The sequence below is a fragment of the Podarcis melisellensis genome (genome assembly GCF_964234715.1).
Source record: "Podarcis melisellensis genome assembly, chromosome: 3".
Taxonomy (NCBI): domain Eukaryota; kingdom Metazoa; phylum Chordata; class Lepidosauria; order Squamata; family Lacertidae; genus Podarcis; species Podarcis melisellensis.
This window is the reverse complement of record NC_138530.1, coordinates 80,986,046-81,003,955: the sequence shown is the minus strand read 5'-3', so window position 1 is coordinate 81,003,955 and position 17,910 is coordinate 80,986,046. Positions and strand designations below refer to the sequence as shown.

General features: G+C 41.3%; 1 long non-coding RNA gene across 4 annotated transcripts in view; it reads left to right on the top strand.

Annotated features, from left to right (window-relative positions):
• The first annotated feature begins 5,420 nt into the window (after positions 1-5,420).
• LOC309366387 overlaps positions 5,421-17,910 on the top strand; it is a 58,687-nt gene continuing 46,197 nt past the window's right edge. For 2 of the 4 annotated variants that reach the window (XR_014166673.1, XR_014166674.1), the window contains exons 1-4: positions 5,421-5,578; positions 5,981-6,122; positions 6,760-6,871; positions 8,921-9,068. This is a non-coding gene — a long non-coding RNA (uncharacterized lncRNA). Of the gene's footprint in view, positions 5,579-5,980; positions 6,123-6,759; positions 6,872-8,920; positions 9,069-12,593; positions 12,673-16,652; positions 16,806-17,910 lie in introns of those variants that run through there. The other 2 variants (XR_014166675.1, XR_014166676.1) reach the window with 2 other exon arrangements.

Here is a 17,910-nt window from a genome sequence, read left to right as displayed (position 1 = left end):
TGACTAAGAGATGAAGTGATTTTGTTGTTGTTGTAAAGTTTAATCAAGTGAGATATAAGTAGCACATCTGAATTATTCACTCTGGCAGCATAACCTGGGGAACTTGGGGCAATTAATATCTAAGGCTGACTTACCCAGAATGAAATGTGAAGATTAGATCCAGACTGAACACGTACACAAAAGTCTCAGAGAAAGGGAAATAAATAAAAAATGGAGCAGAAATATTATTAAAACTTCATATTTGCTGAAATTCATTGTTGAAGATACCGGGACCTTGGCTAGGTCACTGAAAACATTTGCTCTACTGTTTTTGCCTGCATTACTCTAAAAACAGTTTTGATGGCGTCAAGAGTTGCAGATTCTTTAAATCACTTCCAGACCTCCCCCCGCCCCCGCTTGGAGATTTGATATTGCCTCTGCCATTTTCTGTAGAAAGCAACCAGGTTTGTGAGCCTCCCACAAGGTCGAAATCCACTGCTTGAGTATCAGCTGACAAATATCTTTTTTGCCACTTACCAATTAATTGAGAAGTCTGTTAAGTTGTTGAGTAAACTAATTGTAAATGAGCACAGCATTTTGGGCTTCGCAGAATCTTTATTACTGTGGCTATGATAGATAGGCTGAGGGAAATCAAGCTATGCGCACATATCAGATCCTGGAGGCCTTATTTACAAACTGATTTTCAATGGCAAACAAACCCTCAAATATGCAGTACTAAGCAAAATGTAGTAAATAGGCCAAATCTCCTACTGGGATTTTTCTGTATGAGGAGGAGGAGGAGTGAATTGCAAACACAGTGACTCTTGTAGTTAGAAGAGTTACATAAGGGGAATACTGAAAAAAGCCTAGAAATTTCCAAAGAGATCAAATTTCACATGCTGGTAAGCTTGAGGGGATATTTGTTTGTGTGAAGGAAACCAGCATCTTGGCTAATGCTTCTAATTAATGGGTGCCTGTTGCTCTGTTTCTGTATGTAAAGGCAAAACACAAAAGCAATGTTGTATTGTAAACAGTGCAGGTGTACAGATCACAAGTTCTGACAGATGGTGCAGTTGATTCTTGCACTTTTACCCACATCTCAGACGATAAAACACATAGCGGCAGTATTTTGTTAAGGTTGTTCGGAATTGTAGCTCTGCAATCTCATCATTTCTACGCAAACAACTTTTTTTTTAATGACATTAATAATCTCCCCAAGCTAACCCATGGGTGGCAAACCCATGGACATTCAGATGTTGTTCAACTACAACTCCCATCATCCCTAACCATTGGACATGATGACTGGGGCTGATGGGACTGGAGTCTAAAAACATCTGGAGGGCCACATATTAGAGTTAGAGTTCATTCCACATCAGGTTGGGTGGCGCTGTGGGTTAAACCACAGCCTAGGACTTGCTGATCAGAAGGTCGGCGATTCGAATGCCCACGACGGGGTGAGCTCCCGTTGCTCGGTCCCTGCTCCTGCCAACCTAGCAGTTCAAAAGCACATCAAGTGCAAGTAGATAAATAGGTACCACTCTGGCAGGAAGGTAAACGGCGTTTCCGAGCACTGCTCTGGCTCACTGGCCACATGACCCGGAAGCTGTACGCTGGCTCTCTTGGCCAATAAAGCGAGATGAGCGCCGCAACCCCAGAGTCGTCCACGACTGGACCTAATGGTCAGGAGTCCCTTTACCTTTACCACATGAGGTTACACACACTGAGGAGTAAAAGAGGACATTCAAAATAGAATTTTACATAGTGGGCAACTTTTAGAGACTTACTGGACTTCTCAGGGAGGAAACACAGATTGAAACCAATGGAATAAACAAGGAGTCAAGTAACAGACTGGTTACAGTACCACCAATTGTATTATATTTTTAAATGAGATAAGAAAAATGGATTTCTGGACCAAAGCACACAATTATAAATACATTTATAAGTGAATAATAAAAAACTATCATCTAAAACGTATAAGCTATTATTGGAGTAGGAAGCAAAAGATTAACTGGTAAAAGCTTCAATGACTCACTGGGCAACTGAAATAGGGCGTAATATAGAATTTGACCTCTAGGAGAAATTGTGGAAGAAAGATTTCAAATTTACTGCATGCTACACTTTGAAGGCGAATTATATGAAAATAATTCATAGATGGCATTTAACACCAAGTAGATTAGGTAAGATGTACAAATCTGAATCTGATCCATACTGGAAATGTAAGGAAACAGAAGGAACTTTTTGTCACATGTGGTGGGCATGCAAAAAAGTTAAAGAATATTGGGAAATTATATATAATGAGACGAAAAAAATGTTTAAAACAACATTTCCCCCCCAACCTGAGGCATTCCTGTTAGGAATGGTTGAGAAGGAGGTACGCAGGTGTCAGAATTTTTTTTTATGTATGCAACAACAGCAACCCAGATTTTGTTAGCCCCAAAATGGAGGGTGAGTGAGGTCCCTAATAAGGAGGATTGGCAAGTTAAGATGATAGAACATGAGGAGTTAGCAGGTCTAACAAGCAGAATAAGAGAGTAAGAACAGGAGGTATTTAAATAGGAGTGGAAATTTTTTGTTGAGTATGTGGGAAATAACTGTACGCAGTTGAAAACGCTGGCAGTATTAAGGTAAATTCAACAGTATAATATATTTAAAAGGGTGTAAAATGGGGGGGGAGAATAGATTAGGGGGGATATACAATAATATGCAGACATTATGGGTAAATTAAAAGAAACTTGGAAGGGGAAGAAGGGAAGTCGTTGAACGCATGGGTATAATGAAAGATGTTAATATGGAAGTGTAAAACCTGAAAACTTTAATAAAAATTATTATAAAAAACCAAAATAGAATTTTACAAATTTACAAATAGATTAAGCTTAATGTGATCTTATTTATCTGGATTCTGATATTTCTCATTCTTTTCCACAATCCCTAGTAGCTGCCATTTCAATTTGTCCAGATTTTTTTAAAAAAACAACAATGCTTCCCCGTCTCAATGAAAGAAAACAAAAAACATAAAGGGATTTTCAAAGAAACAACCTGCAAATAACTCTCCAGAACCACCAGAGCAATCCTTGTAAGTAAACTCTTCCACAACATTCAAAGTCATACACACACCATTCAACATACAGTGGTACCTCGGGTTACTTACGCTTCAGGTTACATACGCTTCAGGTTACAGACTCCGCTAACCCAGAAATAGTACCCCAGGTTAAGAACTTTGCTTCAGGATGAGAACAGAAATCGTGCTCCGGCGGCGTGGCAGCAGCGGTAGGCCCCATTAGCTAAAGTGGTCTTCTGGTTAAGAACAGTTTCAGGTTAAGAACAGACCTCCGGAATGAATTAAGTACTTAACCCAAGCTACCACTGTACTACATTGCCTAGTCTCCCAAGTAATCATCAGCACAGGAGCAGAGGCAGATTTAGAGCAGAGCAACTGGTTCCGCCACACTGGGAGCTGAGCCTAGGGGGTGCTGCCGAGTGTCACAACTATGACATGGTGAATTGAGCAGAAGAGAAGGGGGGAGGATTTTGGCCTTGTACAATGTACTGCTGAAATCTGAAAGACCAAAGTGTGCCCCTGGGAAGGGGCTAGGAGGGCCAGCCAGAGCTTGGTTCATGATGGTATCTTTGCAGCTCATGAAACTGGCAGATCTTTGCTCACATGCTGGGACTTTCTTCCTCTCCAACAGCAGTAGTATCACTGCTGTCGAATGGTGGTCTGTCGGAATGGTTTTGGAAAATTTAGGTACCTGTATTGGTATATTAGGGGAAACCCCAATAACTACACTAGAGTTACGCTCCTCCCCCCCCCCCCCCCGAACTACTGAAGCATGAGGACAGGGGTGGGAAGGAAAGTTCATCAGGATCAAGGCTGGAGAGAGAATGATTAGACCTCCCCTCCCTGTACCCTGTTGTCCTAATGAAGATTGGGGAGGGGGGCACACCTGTAATTAAATTAAGAAAAATCCCAGATGCAGCTGCTAATTACACATTTAGACTAACATGTAGTTTGGCCCTCAGGGCCTGTTGTGATGGTGTTGTTGGTGTCTCTGAAGCTCTTGGCAGGAGCAGGGATGGTCTTGACTCAATACGATTTCCAGTTTTCAGTATTTGCACCCTCTGTGCTCATTTGACTCCTCTGCCAATATGTATGCATTATGTTGCTGGAAAATGAATAAAATGGAATCCAGATGGCAGCTCTCTGTGCTATTGATTTGACATTTGCAAGCTAAAATAGGAACTTAGGAAGCCAGCATAATTATAATTTCCCCCCTCTATTTTTGAATCCTGTTTCTGAACCTTTAGCAGCAGATATTTTGTGGGTGAAACTCTTTTCCTGGTGTGGGGTAAATTGATGTGGAAAACTGCTCAATTTCTCTTTGTTGGTTTGCTGTTGAATGCAGAAGGGTACAGATGGGGGAGGAAATTGATTTAGTTTGCATTTAAAGCTGAAATTCCCTAATTTGCACTTTCCGAAATTATACAACAGGGGTCAGCAAACCTTTTCAGCAGGTGGCCGGTCCACTGTCCCTCAGATCTTGTGGAGGGCTGGACTATATTTTTTTTGGGGGGGGGGGAATGATTGAATTTCTGTGCCCCACAAATAACCCAGAAATGCATTTTAAACAAAAGCACATATTCTACTCATGTAAAAACCCAGGCAGGCCCCAAAAATAACCCAGAGGTGCATTTTAAATAAAAGGACACATTCTACTCATGTAAAAACATGCAGATTCCCGGACCGTCTGCGGGCCGGATTTAGAAGGCTGTTGAGCCGGATCTGGCCCCTGGGCCTTAGTTTGCCTACCCATGCTATACAAGAAGTGAAACACAGCCGTCCTTTGTAAAACATTTGTAAAAAGAATGAGAATCCGGGGGATACCAAATTTTACAGATTTGCCCATCCCAACTGAAGAGCAGGGCCTGTAAAATGTCTTCAATGCTAGCAGTCTTGAAGATGAGGATTTTGCACTGCTTTAGTGGTGCTACAGATGAGACTTGGAATGACATCTATTCACCACAGCGTAGTGGGAGTGCTTTGGTTTGATCACCCATTCTTTCATCTCATATCAAACGCTTTGGAAGGCTGTGAATCTGTGTTCAAGCCACTTTCACAGCACTATGGAACTTCCTACAATGTTGTGAACTGACAGGACAGCGGGGAGGGAGAAGAGTATCGCATCGAGGGGTGTAGCTATGACTGGGACACACCAGTGCAGACTAATGATGGAGAAAGGGGGTGGAGGCTGGGGGCTTAGGAGGTACTCATAGGATGGCAAGGGGGCAGTGGTCAGTTCACAGGAGCCAGAGGAAGGCGACACTTTAAGAAAAACACTGGGGCCTAATTTGATTAGTAGAATGCCTGGCATCTGGTGGGCGGGGCTTCTGTGCTGTGCTCTGGAATTGGCCCCTCCCTCCGGGTGTTCAGTTCAGTTCAGTTAGAGAGACCAACTGCCGTTCTCACCTCACGATGTTGTTTTAGTTTCTCTCAGTGTGTTATGGTGTTACAGTTTTCTTTATTATTAAATATACATGAGCCGCTTATGTTGCTGAAAGAAAAGAAACTCTGCTGAAGAAGGGTGGAATATCCTCAAGTTGGGTGAGTTAAAGGATATTCACAGTCTGACAGGAGGATTGATTTTTTAAAATCACCCCCACATCACCAGAGCCAGAGGGGCCCCCGTCGCCGGCTCTGAGGTGTCAGGAACAGCAAGAGACTGAAGCAAGCAAGGGAACACAGCCCAGCTCACTGACCAGGTGGGGCTCATTAGCTCTGGGAGGAGGGCTGTGGCCCCTCAGCTGGATTAGGCTCAGGGCAGGGGAGGGTCACATGCCTCGTCAAGCCCAGATGCTTCATTCAAGATCCAAGGGATGCAGGCAGAGGCTCTCAGTTTGCTCAGCTTTCCCTGTTGAGGGACCCTGGTTTGGGTGTTTCAGGAACTCTAAGGGACTTTGCTTTTCAGGACTGGTTTCCAGGTTCCTGCCCCTGGCTTGGCTGCAGCAGTGGGAGCCTGGCCTGACTGCTGAATTTTGGACTTGGCTCACTGTATCGAACCTGGACCGTTTTTCTCAACCTGTTGGATTGCCAAACTGCTTGCTAGCATCCACCCTTGGAACTGTACACCAGCAGGACTTGCTGTCAGGTACGCCGCGGTTCAAGACATACAGCTCCTGTTGTTAATCGGAAGCTATGCTTTTTTCTGTTTAAAACATCCACACATACCTTTAAGTGCAGGAGAAGATATCCCCCCCTGGGCCCACCACCCTATACATGTGTCAGTGTGACCAAAGGAGTTCCAAGTTAAAATTTTGGAGGAATTATGCCCATATGCATGTCAATTCATGGAGAATATTGTGGAGGGGTGATGGTAAATTCACTTCAAAGTTTAAATATGCTTGGATAGTATTTTAAATTGCTGGGAGCTTCAATAGCAGTTTTAATCCCTCTTATTGTGTGGTCATTAACCAGTATAAAATGGTATAGAAGTGTCTTTCTGTCCTTCATTCACCCCCCCCCCCAATATTTTTTTCCACTTGCTTACACAAGAAGCACCTTTCTGCCCTTCATAAATGGCCACTAAGAGCTGGAAAGAGGTGCTTTAAATGGCACAGTTGAAGCCAGTCTAAATTGTTGTCTTGTGTCCATTTAAGCAGTAAAAGTTGTCTCCCCTTCATTGAAAACAATGGTTACTAAATGAAACAATTTGCTTTTAGAACATTGAATGATACATTTCTCTTTAAGTTCTTTTTAACTTTCTGCTATTTGTATTGTTTCTAAAGAGCGCCTATTGTTCTACTTACTGTGAATATTTTTTGTTTCCAATATCCTTGAGTTGAGAGAATATGTTACAGCAGCTCAATGGTACAACAGTTTGTGATTTATCTATCAAAGGTATTTATAGAGCAGTAGCCACCATAATGTTTAAGCTTTGCCTTTACTTGCTATCTAGATACAAACAGATACATCTTTTGCTGGTAGCAAATTTAATATTCAGCTCCTGATGTTCCAGGGGCCTGGAATTCATGCAGCTATTTAAAAGTGAAATTGATTGTAAAATGATTTAGGGCGAAAATTGGAAAATTCTGTAAGATTAGAAAAAAATGGTGTAATAATCATTGATGGGCAGTTTTTTCTGGGGCCCAATTTAGAAGTGGTCACCTAAAACAAGGTCACAGAAGCTATGCTAGATTACAGTTAATATCATCTTTGACCATGCTGGTTGGATCTGATGGGAACTGGACACAAACAACAGCTGGAGGATTGCTAGTTCCCCAGTTATGGCCTAAAACAAGCCCAGTTCATGCTGCAACCAAATGACCTCATTTTAAATAAACCCCTGATGTTGCCCTTTCTTCTCCTAACATTCTCCTCAACAGACATTAAGCTCTTTTGTGTCCATCCACATTTATGTCCATGTGCACACTTTTTGGACCTTTAAAAATGGTGGTTTGCTTGACTTTTAGGAGACATCTGAAGGCACTTTAGGGAAGTTTCTAAGGACTGATGTTTTTATTAGGTTTTTAGATATGTTGTAAGCCACCCAGAGTGGCTGGGGAAACCCAACCAGATGGGTGGGGTATAAATCATCATCATCATCATCATCATCATCATCATCCGTTTGGTTTCACAGTATAATACTTCCCAGAATCCATGAGTACCAGGGACAGGAAGTGTGCATTGTTGCATGACAGAGCATATGCTCTGTATTTAGATGGTCACATGCTTATTTGATTCAGCACGTAATTAATTAATGAAACTCACTTGCAGAAGATGGATTGAGGGGCACTAGCTTTAGATAGGTCTAAAAGAGGACTGGACAAACATTGTCCTTATCAGTGGCTACTAGTCATGATTGTTTTATACAGCCTTGTGACTCAAAGACAGTATGCTGCTGAGCACCAGCTGCTGAGGAGCAATAATGAGAAAGGGCGATTGTTCTCTAGTCCGGGCTGTGAGCTTTCCATACATATCTGGCTTGTCATGTGGGGTAACAGGATACTGGACAAACTGGAGCATTGGTCTGACCCAACACCAGCAGAAGTTTTTATTTTTGCCAAATTTAATACAAATCTCTATACCCCAGCTGGGTGGTGGTAGAATAAGTTAAGATGCCCCTCTGCCCAACTCTCCTGGCTAAGTCAGCCTTCTGTTGGCAATCCTCAATTGATGCCAACCTTCTCCTTTTGCTGGTCAAATGTGAATAGGCAGGAGGGCCTCTGGCAGGATCCCCACCAGTGGAAGGCCCTGAAACAGGGCATTCTGGGAGTGGGAAACAGCCCAAGATCTGTTGGATTCCAAGCAAGTTTTACTGGCATCGTAAGATAGCACGGAGCCCCATCCAGGCTTGATTGCTGTGCCATGCATGGCAGGGCTGTGGATACAGTAGTTGCTCTGCTGCTCTGTAACAGCCTTAGTAAAGCAGCCTAATTCATTAAATTCATAACTAACTTCGCAGCAATTTCATACGTCCGTTAAACAAAGCAAATGTAGCACTTCACGAGAAGTTTCCAAGAAGTCAATAGCAAGTAGGAGGGGTTGAAATCTGTTGCTAGACTACAGCTTCCACCACCCCTGACCATTGACCTAGTTTGTTGGGGCTGGTGGGAGTTGTAGTCCAACAACAGAGGAGCACCCTCAGGTTTCCCACAGGGAGCAATGTTGTGCAACCAAACCAAATTCAAAAAGCCTGTGCCTAAATACCAAGCACATAACTCCACCCTTGCAAAAGTTGAACTATAATTGGCAAGCTCTGACAGTGCAATTTTTAAATGCATGCACACATAGAGAGAGAACTGTGGAAAAGTTGGAGAGAATTATATTACTAGAGGAAATAAGTTGTGAGAACAAATTGGAGCACTATCTTAGGAACGGTGGATTTAATGGAAGTGTAGGAAACCATAAATAGCAAAGATAGCTATAAAGTTCTCTCTTTGTTTCCAGCAAAGAAAAATTAAATAAGAAGAGTGAATAACTTGCCTGTCAAACTTTTAAGGTGTTGGCCTTGGGGTTATTCCAGAAGAAGCCGGAGGCAAGCCTCCAGGAGATGCTGCGAAAGTAGGGCAGCTGCAAAAAATCATTGACAAATGAGGTGTGTGTATGTACATTTACACTATGCTGTTCTGTTGGCCTTCCCCTTGTATGTTTTTTCCATTTTTAAATCAATCAAAAGCTCGCCTCCTCCCTTCACAATGGCAAGTAAAAGCTATAGAGAACACTTCTGTGAAAACCGTGGCTTTGTCATTATAATGCCACATTTAGCAATTTAAGCCCAGGTCCCCTGTTGCGATTTAATTTTTGAATGAAGCTATGTATGATTCCCAATCATGGTTTTCTGAATGAGCAGAAGGCACCATTTCCTGTAGAAACTGAGCAATGGTCGTGAGCCTCATTACAACAGGCAAGATCTAGTCAAAAGTTAAGTGTTTGTTGTCCCACTGCTTTCAGCAGAGGAGAAAGAGGGGTTCAACAACCAATTTCCTGCATACTGCACGAGTGGAGCAGACTGCTTTGTCATAGAAACAGCTGCCCAGCTAAGTTTTCTCCATGCTGGGGTGCCATTGAGGCGGAGCTTTTGGAGCATTGCAGCAGGCCTGTCCCACTGAATCAGGAGCTGGAATCCTTTCTGAGCCCAAGTAGGGAAGCAGTCTACCCCCACCACAAGGGGCTGCATGTCAGCAGTAGGCTCCGTTCCAGCTATGCAAAGCCAGAGGTTTCTATGGCCTCCCATCTTTCCACCCACTTAAGCAAGAAGCGATATCAAAGTCTGAGGAAGAATTCTAGCCAGCCAAAAGCACGTGAGGGCGTAGAGTACAGCTGGTGAGGGGTATGACATGGAGAGAGTCTGGTGTGGGGGGGTGCCAACTTGAATAAAATACTGAGGCAGCTGATAAGCCCCAACACACACAACTGATCACAAGACATAGCACACTCACACCATTAGAATGGCAATGCCCATCAACTTGGGGGGGGGGGTGGTCCCCTCAAACATTTTTTGGCAGGGCGAAGGGACCTTGGCCCCTAGGAGTTGGCTCCTATGGTCTGGTGGGTTGCACTTGATACATGGGCTGGAGGTTCCCAACCCTGTCATAAAACCCAAGGGTTATAACTAACTTAAGTTGTATCCCGAGTTGACCTATTGACTCATAATCACAATCTTCTTCTAGTCAGATAGCTGCCTGTGGAAATGTTACTCTAGTCCATCTTCATTCATTTTAACATGCTCTTTTCATATCTAATGAAGTGAAATGTAGGTCACTTGGCTTTTGTAAATAAAAGATGCAGCCAGGATTGTTATCTATACACAGCATTTCCTACAAAGTGAGGCAAGTTCTTAAGAGTAGATGTTGCTCTCAGATGTAGTTATTATAGTTACAGAGCTTGCTAAACCTTTCTCATCTCTTCTTATTACTAATGTATAAAGATAACATCATTTTGCCCACTAAGCAGCTTGAATACAACTCAGAGGATGGTGAGATATGATGGTAAGATATCAGATAGGATGGTGATATACAACCATGAAGAGGTATGTGGGAGAGAATAGCTGCTTTTTTGTTCTCATTATATTATAACAAGAAACGTACCTAGTTGTACTTCACACAGATAAGGAGATGGTTGTTGGAGAAAGGATTTCTGCAGTTCCAGAGCAGGGCTGTACTTGCAAAATGCATTGCTGTCTCAGAAGCTTTGAACCTAACATGATACCCTCTGGATGTTGTGGATTATTCCCATTATCCCTGATTATTGGCTATGCTGCCTGGGCATGGTGGGAATTCTCTAGGCATTCAAAGTCTGGAATAAGGAGTGGGGAATTTTTTTAAAAGAGTGCAGAAATGTAGTTTGCTATTGTAGATTTTCTTGAATTGAACAGCTATGAAGAATTATGCAAAATATGCACCTCCCTCTGTGGTTTGTATACAAGTGTAAACATAAATGTCCATTACCATTTTATCTTTTTACAGTACATTTATGGCCTGTTTCCATTCTCAGAAAATCATATGCATTCCCTTTGGTTTTAGAAGCATTACCCTAATTATCACAGCTTTCTAAATACTTAGCATAATGGCTTATAGTGATATATACTTTTTTTAAAGTACAGCACAGTGCCTGTTTAACATATAATTCTAAGAAATAATTCTAGTATGATGCTGCTAATTAAAACTCAGCATCACATACACACTCTGATTATTTTAGTCCTCACTCCAATCTGTGGATTTACTACTTAAAATGCAGCTATAATCGACAGAAATGGATGTGTTTACTTACAGGAATGCACATCATTAATAACCCCAAGTAATGTCTTTAGTGTACTTTCACCATTAACTACTGCCATCTGTTGAAAAACAAGGATTCTGTGATTCTCAGTAATCCATTCTAATTTTCTGACTCTTCCAACTTCATCCAGTTTTCCATAAATTTTAAGCGAGAGGTGTGTAACCCTCATTTTTAAAGTGATGTGCTTGATTTTTCCAGTTTATTTGTTATACTAATGCATTTATATAGCACCCTCTCACAACATCTCAGGGCAGCGGGCAATGCACATCAGTGTAAAAAGGTTTTTTAAAAACCCAATTAAAAGCAGTACAGAACAGTACAGAATTAGGTGAACTATATAACCCAACCACATTACAATTCTCAGATGACATCTGAATGTATATGATGTGCCGCTTCTTTGTACTGGTTTTCAGATGAACTCCTCCCCTATATTTTGATCATTTTAAGTCTTTTCATGACCTCACTGTAAAGGAAAGAAAATGCAGGGGTTGATCTAGCCAAAAGATAAGGACTTTAATGTGCCATGTATGTCAGTGGAAAGTTAAGACTGTTGATCTGCCACTTAGACTTTGCATCCTAATTATGCAGACGTCTAGAGACCTGGGCAGGTACAAGCAAAGCGGACTGGAAGGTGGGTCCAAACTGTCATACTGTCCTTCTACATATTTTAATGATACCTTTGAAGTGGGGTTGGAGACAGGCACAGATGCAAAAAAAGAGAAAAAGTACAGCTGTGGCAATTGCCTAATTAGCCGCTGGGCAGATGTTGACAGGAAATATAGATTGGGAACTTTGTATTTTGTGATTATGAGCAGGAGGTGAGGCTGATGAACGGTAAGTAACTGAACTTGATAGGGCCCTTAATGCTTTCTGCTTCAAAAATGTCCAAAGAGATTTCAAATGGCTTTTGTATTTATTAAGGGTTTCCAGATAATTATTAAGGGACACAAAGGTCGGGATGTTCCAGCTGCCTAACAAAATAATGTAAATGAAAGAGAGAGTCCTGAAATGTAAAATAAAATATTATTGCTAATGCTAATAGTACTGCTGCTAAGAATAATAATTAATGAAATAACATCAGTTGCCTACAAGTAGGGTACAAGTAGACCAGGCTGAGAAAGGTACACCTACAGTAGTTACTTTAACTGGAGAATAAAAGCAGAGTGCATTTGTAATGATATTAGGAATTTTATAAGGGGTAGGTAGATACGGCTAATGAGTCCAGCTTAATGTGGCATTTGAAATAGTTGTGCTTCGTCAATGTGCCCTAGAGGTTTCTGGTCCTGCCTCATCAACCATTGTTATAAGGACTCTACAAAAAGACAAGTTTTTTCTTTCTCAGGGTGGTATGTATGTATCCACAACATTAAGCTCTTGTTTTGGACTTTGTGGAAAGCCATAAAAACAAGCCACAGCTGCTACTGAATGCTATTTCAGGAATAATAAAATTTGTATGCATATTACAATGAATATAAAGAGTTTGTTGGATATTGACAATCCCATGTAAAAGCTGATAATCCCAGCGGAATGTTCTGAATGCCCAAATATAGCTCCTCACTTTTTGAACATCTACCAGTGAGCAAGGTTACAATCATCATTCAGTAGTGTATCTCTGAGCTGTTGGACATTCAATTCAATTGTCTGGTGTTGACTATCGCATGTGAGTGCTGACAACACTCATCAGGTTTTAGATGTTTACTGCAGTAAAGACATATAGTGTACTTACACTGAATTGAAGGGCATTCCTAGTTCTTGTGTTGGAATTCCACTCTGGATCTGAATAGTGGCAGATAAGATCTGAGGTCAGTGGTATGCAATTATATAAAATTTTCTTCACCAAAGAGGAATTATTTAGGACTGCAGTCCTATTTCTATTCACCTGAGAGTAAGCCTCATTAAATTCAATAGGACCTACACATCTTAGTAGACATGTAGGTCTACAAGGGTAGGTAGCCTTTTGGAGTTAAGGGTTGCATTCGTTTGGGGGAGTATGATTGGGGTCAAAGGAAAAAGTGAGGGGGTACCCCTTCTTTCTGCTCCCCCATCCATTCTCTTTTTCTTCCCCCATCCCAATCTATTCACACAAGAACACAACACTCTCTCTCCTCTTCATTCATCTAACATCTATTCATTCTTTCTCAGGAGTTGCACTGAAGGTGGGGGGGGGGGGTTTGTCTACATGTGATGCATAGGACTGCACTGTAAATGCTGTTTCTTAATGTGGCCATTTACACATCGCCAAAAAATATATGAAAATGATCACACACAAAAAAAGACTGACCAAAGAGAACACAGATCTGCATAAATCTTGCATGTACAGATTTACATAATTTTATAATTACAGTAAGGGACACGGGGGCGCTGTGGGTTAAACCACAGAGCCTAGGACTTGCCGATCAGAAGGTCAGCAGTTCGAATCCCTGCAACAGGGTGAGCTCCTGTTGTTTGGTCCCTGCTCCTGCCAACCTAGCAGTTTGAAAGCACGTCAAAGTGCAAGTAGATAAATAGGTACCGCTCCGGCGGGAAGGTAAACAGCATTTCTGTGCGCTGCTCTAGTTCGCCAGAAGCAGCTTAGTCATGCTGGCCACTTGACCCAGAAGCTGTACGCCGGCTCCCTCGGCCATTAAAGCGAGATGAGCGCCGCAACCCCAGAGTCGGCCATGACTGGACCTAATGGTCAGGGGTCCCTTTACCTTTATAATTACAGTACTACACTTTAAAAAGAAAATGCAATACAACTCACATTAGCCGGGAAAGCTGTGACTAAGTGACTTGTCTACCAAATTGTGATGTGTACACAATATAAATTTAAAGCACATTTTGTCCCTCAAAGAATTCTGGGCATTGAAGTTTCTCAAGGGTTGTTGGCAATTGTAATTCTGTGAGGGGTAAAACATAGTGATCAGAATTATTTGAGGGAAAGAATGTGTTTCAAATGTGCTTTAAAGCTACAGTTGTGTGCTCAGCCTCACTCTGCTTCCCAAGTGCCATTGATGGGCAATTTCAAAGTCCCTGCTCTACCCTCTAATGGCTCCTTACTTTAAAACTCTTCAAATAAAGCAATGTCTTTGGAAAACTAGGGCAGATGGTCACTCTACCTGTACTTAGAATAAATTGCTTCTAATAGAATATATATATTAAGTAAGGATTGCAGGCTCATTATTCAGAGTGGAATATTTATAACCCCTTTATTAGATAATTCACCATGGCCCTATTTTCATGGACAGATTTCACCCCTATTTAGTTGTTGATTGAACATTCTAGCAAACATTTAATCCTCTCCAGTTCGGTATGACAAAATTCATTTCTTTGAACTGTGCCTCTGAATATATGTTGCCTTTTTTGGATAGGTTTCTCCTGCCCTAGGGAAAACAATAGATCTATAAAGTGAAGCTATAATTAAACTTTTCTTCCAAACAGACCAGCAGACCTCCAGAAGGCTGTTCTTACAGAATGCCCTCCAACCTCTAGAAAGATTGGATATCTCTGTAACTAGAGCACTGCTTTAGCCTCTTTAAAGTTTCAAACAGATATGTGGGTATCATCTGAAATGGAGCCTGGGGCTCTGGTGGCTTTTTGTTTTGTTTTCTGGATGCCTCTTGTTATGTGCAAATAAAGTATCCTGCTCACATTTTAGTTAGGAAGGAATAAACAGCACCATCAGAGGAAGGGGGACAAGTGAGCACCCAAACAAGGAGAACACTCCCAACTTGCCCCCATTGCTGAATTCCTGTCATTAATGCATACCTGGTCACCTAGAAACATATTTTTTCCCTTTCTGTGTCCCCCTTCACCAAAAGTCACAGAATGATTTACAGCATCAAAAAACATAATAGCCATACAACATAAATGATTAAACACAATTAGTTCCATACAAGTCATAATAAAAAAGCAACAGCAGGAAAACAGTTCCTAAATTACATCAGTCACCCAAAAGCCTGCTGGAAGAGGTTCTCCTTTCCTAAAAGAAAATAATATGCATCTCATTGGGGGATCATTCCATGTGTCCTAGACTCTGAGAGATTTCTTAGACCCTTTAAAAGTGATTATCTTCAAGTAAAGCTCTGGCAGTCTTCCCTCCAAAAGTCAGCCTAAATGTGTATTGTTTACATGCAAAGAAATGTGAATTTGGGTTATGGACCTATGCAAGCAGCCTGTTAGGGACCTAGTAGCAGCCTTGCTGTGCAAGTGAAATATCCACTGACTATTTTGAAGGACGTTAAATACCTTTCGTGCCTGGCATGCTCTGGTCCATGGGGTCACAAAGAGTCGGACACGACTAAACGACTAAACAACAACAAATACCTTTCAGTGTTCTCAGTGAGCACAGGGTGAGCTCACATATTTCTGAACTACTTTCAAATTCCACAGTAAAATTCGAGGCAAAATTGGAGGGAAACCTATGAAAAAAAATTATAGAAACATTAGATTTTTACAATTTCTTAACGGAGTTTCCCTGCAGTTTGGTCAAATTCATGTTAGTAGCTTAATTAATGCTAGGTAAAAATGTTTTAAAGTTTTAAATTAAATTTAAAAATTTAGACCATCTCAGTAAGTTTGTAACATGGGATGCAGATTTAAATCAGGCATGCCTTTTCAGACACACCATATTTTCAGGATTAGTGGCTAGTGTGAAATGTCATTGGAATTATAGTGATTACTATTCTTGTATGAACCAAGATGAGTTTTAAATGCATGCACATAAGGAATTCTTAGGTTCTTGCAAGCATCTTTTTATTATTATGTGTGAAGAAAACAAATTACCGATGCCCAGAGAAGTGCTTTAATAGCCATCTTTCTGCTCTGAGTGAAAGAAACAGAGGGAGTTTCATTCTTCCTTTGTTCTAAGTTAATATCCGATATTCTTCTCAACCTGAGGTGGGGGACAGAGATGCCAGAACAAATATAAAAGGTTCATTTCATTTAATGGACTTAGACGCCTAACGTTAATGATTTCCATGCAACAAATCTCAGTGGATAGCTTTAAGTAATCCCTGGTTTTACAAGACATATCTTGCAATTACCCTGAACCTTTTGTGAGAATCGTAGAAAATTTGAGTGCCGCAATGAAGCAGCTAACATCTGTGGTTTCCTATAGAGTTGTGAGGTTAAAATCAATTAGCGATAACCAGGACTCCTTGCAACGGCCTTTCATGCAGAACAAACGTGCTGGAATTTGAAATGAAAAATTTAATCACTCTGAAAAGCATCCATAATGTGCCCCCCCTTCATTTATCTTGACATGCCCCCACATTGCTAACATGATTTTCAATCTGCCAGAGCATCAGCAGCTCTCAGTCAAATATATATTCCGTCTTTTAAACGAATCTCTGTTAACGCACTGTGATCAAGTAATTTTGCTTTTCTGCTTCATGTTTCCCTATGTCTCTGCCTCCAGTAGAAACACCTGAGCCTTAAGCGATACAAATCAAAGAACAGTATCAGCTGGTTTTGTGGCAAGAGAGGACTGAGTCTAGAGGGGGGCTTCCCCCCTCCCATATGTATTAAAGTAATAACACATGCCCATAAGCATTTTGTTCAGCTTTTGTCTGTTGTTGTTTAGTCGTTAAGTCGTGTCCGACTCTTTGTGACCCCATGCACCAGAGCACACCAAGCACTCCTGTCTTCCACTGCCTCCCGCAGTTTGGTCAAACTCATGTTAGTAGCTTCAGGACTTCAGGGAGAAGAAAGGAGATCTCTCGTCCCAATAAGGGAGCCAAACATCCATCATAAATGGGATGGTGACCTTCTCCTCTCATAACAACCAACTTAAAAACAGCTTTATGAGCATTATCTAGGTGATATGACCCACTATCAAATGAGGCTTTGAAAGATACGCAACAAAGAAACACAAAGAGAACAGGAATCCTTACTGGGGAGAGATAGCCACCCCTTGTACTTTGGGGGAAGACATATAGAAGTGCATAATTTGAGCTGCTGCCACCTGATGGAGAGCTTTTTCTATCTCCTTTGGCTGCCTAGAGTTGTAAAAGATTAAAGAAGTGACAGGAATTAAAACTGAAGTGAGAAAACAGGGCCTTCTCAATTTCAATGCTATTTTCATGTCTAAAATAAGACACTGGGATGGGGCAAAATTTCAATTCACAGAGGGTAAAACGAAACCTTGGACTGGGTCCAAGGAACAACCCCAGTTTTAGGACTCACTAGAGTAACCCAAGAGCTTAAAAAAAACAGTATATCCTTATGTCTGCTTATTTTATTTTACATTACATTTTCATTAGGAGTTCTCTCAAGAGTCCATGCAATTTCATGTGCCACCACAGCAGAGTCACTTTGAGACATTTACAGCTTGTGCTTCTTAAGGTCCTTTTTAATGCTGTGGGTGTCCTTGGAATGCAGAAAACTATGCTAGAAAGATCTAGAAAGATGACAAGGCTGCTATAGGCATCACATGATGACTAAGAGGATATCTCACACCCAGTAACTATTAAGCAAGTGTCACTCCAGTTAAGCACTTAGAGGACAGAAGTGGACACACCATATTTAGTGTGTCATTTTAAAAGGGGCATTGTCTTTATCAAAGGCATTTATTGCTGCATAGAGGTTACCTACTGTCAAAGATACATATGTTCACTATTTTAAAAAATGCCAAATAACATTAAGCCTGAGAGTCAAATTTACAAAAGGAGAGCAGGCTG